General features: G+C 53.7%; 1 non-coding gene across 1 annotated transcript in view; it reads left to right on the forward strand.

Annotated features, from left to right (window-relative positions):
* The first annotated feature begins 3,368 nt into the window (after window positions 1-3,368).
* The window catches only part of LOC124761954, a 1,909-nt gene continuing 277 nt past the window's right edge, over window positions 3,369-5,000 (forward strand). The window contains exon 1 of the ribosomal RNA XR_007012465.1: window positions 3,369-5,000. This exon is cut by the window's right edge and continues 277 nt beyond it. This is a non-coding gene — a ribosomal RNA (small subunit ribosomal RNA).

Here is a 5,000-nt window from a genome sequence, read left to right on the forward strand (position 1 = left end):
CCCAACCGCCAAACTCGCACCTCCAGCGGATGAACGGCGGACGTTTCCCGCACTCGTAAAGTGCAATCCACCCCTATAACTTGCGTTTCATGAAGAGTTATTTCCAATATGCGACATTCCCGCTGTCCGTATACATGAGCCGCGACCTGTACCACTTACGAGCGAGAGACGCGATCGCGTTGCTCACTGTACGGCGTCCGATACCGAGCCATCAGCATGTCGGTCCCCATGCGCGTTGCACTCGCACTCGCAGTCGCAAAAACGTGGGGCAAATATATTACGCGGAAGAGTTATAACAGACCGAGCCCCACTGCATGGGGGGAGTCTTTGTCACTAATGTACACAGATGGAACATTTTGGACTGGAACCAGATTACCCGTACACACGGCGCTGATTAGTAATCAATGCAGAGCCATCAAACTACAGCAAATATACACAACTGTCCGTATACATGCTGAAAGAGTCTGCCCAAAATGGGAACCACACGTCAGCCAGACACTCTGATCACGCACCACTCTCTGCTTCTAACAGGCGCACATACAATATGTAAGCACCAGCATGGAACAACATCCAGTGCATCTTCTCCGCCACATTACACAATCCACACTATCACAACCAGACCAGGAGGTCCGTGCGGAAAATACAATATCCCAGCCTTTCGACATCCACCATTGCGCAGACCAGGCACCAACACCCACACATGTCCTATACAACGGTGCACCCAACATCACAATAGTACCTCCTGTCACAGCGCACAAACAATGACATGAGTCAAAGACACAGGTCTCACACAAGCATAGAATTGGAGCGCCGCCTCTAATAAGCCAAAGGTGCATCCTGACGTGACAAATCTGATCATGTCACAAGCATTCACTTACTATAATCACTATCAACGAACCTGCCGCCCCCGCCCCCCCCCCCCTACACCTTTCCGTACAACAACGTGTAACCTAACCTAACCTAACCTAACCTATGTTGTACCTTAACCTAACCTATGTTGTACCTTAACCTAACCTATGTTGTACCTTAACCTAACCTATGTTGTACCTTAACCTAACCTATGTTGTACCTTAACCTAACCTATGTTGTACCTTAACCTAACCTATGTTGTACCTTAACCTAACCTATGTTGTACCTTAACCTAACCCATGTTGTACCTTAACCTAACCCATGTTGTACCTTAACCTAACCCATGTTGTACCTTAACCTAACCCATGTTGTACCTTAACCTAACCCATGTTGTACCTTAACCTAACCCATGTTGTGCCTCAACCTAACCCATGTTGTGCCTCAACCTAACCCATGTTGTGCCTCAACCTAACCCATGTTGTGCCTTAACCTAACCCATGTTGTGCCTCAACCTAACCCATGTTGTGCCTTAACCTAACCCATGTTGTGCCTTAACCTAACCCATGTTGTGCCTTAACCTAACCCATGTTGTGCCTTAACCTAACCCATGTTGTGCCTTAACCTAACCCATGTTGTGCCTTAACCTAACCCATGTTGTGCCTTAACCTAACCCATGTTGTGCCTTAACCTAACCCATGTTGTCGCCTTAACGTAACCCACGTTGTCGCCTAAACCTGCTCTGTAATTGTTATATGACTCGTTCAATTACTGTAGTGTTGCCCACCCGCAACCCTCGCAATATAGTTCGCTACTCGCACTGCCCGCACCCCTGTGTATCGCTTCATGTTAAACACCTTGCAAGTCTTGCTCACTTTCCACATGCTCCTGCTGTACACTGTAATGTGGATGGCAGCAGGACGTACATGCCGCCCCTCCCCACGTCCCCACCTTGCCCCCTGCCTTCGCAAGCTGGTTGGTGAGAAGTTTGCATGTTCAATGCCCTTCGCATGCGACGTACTCAGGCTACGTTGTGGTGCGGCCTGTGTCAACTGTCCGCTGATGTCGTACGCGTGAACCACAATCTGTACTGCACATTCGTCCTTATGTACTGAATGATACATCGTGGCACATGTGTGACCGCACAACGACTGCGCCCAAAAACGGCGGACCATACAGTGCAAATATTGTGCACGCAGCTACGTGTCGTCTCCCTATGAGAGCTGGATTGCAGTGTGGTACGCCATAGAGACGTGTGGGAGGAACGGACGCCGTGGATGGCGATCAGCATGAGCTGTCTGTTGATGTATTCGGACCTAGTCGTCTCTCCTCACACACCGTGATGGCATGGTGCACCGCGTTCCATATCTGCGACATGCTACAGAGGCCGGTTGACAGTCGTTCGAGCAATGGACATCGCATACGTACGGGGGCCACCTTCCACGTATTGTCTAGGCGTGCACATTTTGTTGCGTGTATGTGGGCAGACGTAGTGTGGCGTGACACCTGACACAGGCATGCAATAATCGTTGAAGTTGCAAATGGCGATGGACGCCTGCGTTTTCTGGTGAAGTTACGCAAATGAACAAATGGTAACCTGTTGTGGTGCGGTTGTTCTCGCTAGGGGTGAATCGGTGATGGCGACGATAGGTTGAGGTACTAACCGGTTGTTCCAGCGATACCCACCATGCCGACGAAACTGAACGGCATCTGGGTGTGAAGCGATACGCGGCGGTGGCTGGGTGGGACCGTCCCCGGCCGGTGAGGGGGCGCCTCCCGGCGTGCTGGCCGCGCGGTGCGTGGGCGCACGCGCTACAGCCGGCTGGTGGGGGCGGCCAGTGGCAGGCGCGCCGGCCGACGGACGCGGCAGGCGTCGCAGCTGCGCGCCGGCGCACCCTGCGCGCGGCGCCGTGCGGCCAAAGTAGGTCCTCGCGGGCCCGGTGCGAAGCGCGGTGGACATCTTCAGTGTGCTGGTCCGATTGAGGACTGTGTGCGTTGAGGATGCGCCGCCGCCCGGCGCTCGGCGCCGCGACGCCGTCTGCTGCTCGGTCGCCCCAGCGGTTCTCGCTGGTGGTTTGTATCGCAGCTGTGCGGATGTGTTGGCGCGTGCGCTGTGCTGGGAGAGTTCGCTTCGGCACCCAAGTGGGGCTTTTGTCCTTCTGTGGCGCTGGCGTTGGAGCTGCCGGTCACCGTAGGTGGCGCGTGTTGTCTCCCGCCGGCAATGCCACGACAGCACGCTCCCGGGCCTCTGTCGGCAGCGGCAAGCTCAGTTGGGAGCACGGGTGGTCGCACCGAAAGCGTCTACTCGCCTAACTCCGGGCGATTGCGCCTCTCTCGAACCCGACCAAGTACTTGGGACGGCGCTGCGCGCCGCCGGGACCTGAGAGGGTTTCGAGGTGTATTGTGCAGGGGAGCTCAGCCTCCTCCTGTTTGCAGAATGATTGAGCGGACGCTTGCGTGTTCGCGCGGGCCCCCGGGACACACTCCCGGGCGGCCGGCTGCTCAGCTCTAGTTGACGCAGCTCCCTGGTTGATCCTGCCAGTAGTCATATGCTTGTCTCAAAGATTAAGCCATGCATGTCTCAGTACAAGCCGCATTAAGGTGAAACCGCGAATGGCTCATTAAATCAGTTATGGTTCCTTAGATCGTACCCACGTTACTTGGATAACTGTGGTAATTCTAGAGCTAATACATGCAAACAGAGTCCCGACCAGAGATGGAAGGGACGCTTTTATTAGATCAAAACCAATCGGTCGGCTCGTCCGGTCCGTTTGCCTTGGTGACTCTGAATAACTTTGGGCTGATCGCACGGTCCTCGTACCGGCGACGCATCTTTCAAATGTCTGCCTTATCAACTGTCGATGGTAGGTTCTGCGCCTACCATGGTTGTAACGGGTAACGGGGAATCAGGGTTCGATTCCGGAGAGGGAGCCTGAGAAACGGCTACCACATCCAAGGAAGGCAGCAGGCGCGCAAATTACCCACTCCCGGCACGGGGAGGTAGTGACGAAAAATAACGATACGGGACTCATCCGAGGCCCCGTAATCGGAATGAGTACACTTTAAATCCTTTAACGAGTATCTATTGGAGGGCAAGTCTGGTGCCAGCAGCCGCGGTAATTCCAGCTCCAATAGCGTATATTAAAGTTGTTGCGGTTAAAAAGCTCGTAGTTGGATTTGTGTCCCACGCTGTTGGTTCACCGCCCGTCGGTGTTTAACTGGCATGTATCGTGGGACGTCCTGCCGGTGGGGCGAGCTGAAGGCGTGCGACCGCCTCGTGCGTGCTCGTGCGTCCCGAGGCGGACCCCGTTGAAATCCTACCAGGGTGCTCTTTATTGAGTGTCTCGGTGGGCCGGCACGTTTACTTTGAACAAATTAGAGTGCTTAAAGCAGGCAAGCCCGCCTGAATACTGTGTGCATGGAATAATGGAATAGGACCTCGGTTCTATTTTGTTGGTTTTCGGAACCCGAGGTAATGATTAATAGGGACAGGCGGGGGCATTCGTATTGCGACGTTAGAGGTGAAATTCTTGGATCGTCGCAAGACGAACAGAAGCGAAAGCATTTGCCAAGTATGTTTTCATTAATCAAGAACGAAAGTTAGAGGTTCGAAGGCGATCAGATACCGCCCTAGTTCTAACCATAAACGATGCCAGCCAGCGATCCGCCGCAGTTCCTCCGATGACTCGGCGGGCAGCCTCCGGGAAACCAAAGCTTTTGGGTTCCGGGGGAAGTATGGTTGCAAAGCTGAAACTTAAAGGAATTGACGGAAGGGCACCACCAGGAGTGGAGCCTGCGGCTTAATTTGACTCAACACGGGAAACCTCACCAGGCCCGGACACCGGAAGGATTGACAGATTGATAGCTCTTTCTTGATTCGGTGGGTGGTGGTGCATGGCCGTTCTTAGTTGGTGGAGCGATTTGTCTGGTTAATTCCGATAACGAACGAGACTCTAGCCTGCTAACTAGTCGCGTGACATCCTTCGTGCTGTCAGCGATTACTTTTCTTCTTAGAGGGACAGGCGGCTTCTAGCCGCACGAGATTGAGCAATAACAGGTCTGTGATGCCCTTAGATGTTCTGGGCCGCACGCGCGCTACACTGAAGGAATCAGCGTGTCTTCCTAGGCCGAAAGGTCGGGGTAACCCGCTGAAC

The sequence above is a fragment of the Schistocerca piceifrons genome, unplaced genomic scaffold (assembly GCF_021461385.2).
Source record: "Schistocerca piceifrons isolate TAMUIC-IGC-003096 unplaced genomic scaffold, iqSchPice1.1 HiC_scaffold_589, whole genome shotgun sequence".
Classification (NCBI taxonomy): domain Eukaryota; kingdom Metazoa; phylum Arthropoda; class Insecta; order Orthoptera; family Acrididae; genus Schistocerca; species Schistocerca piceifrons.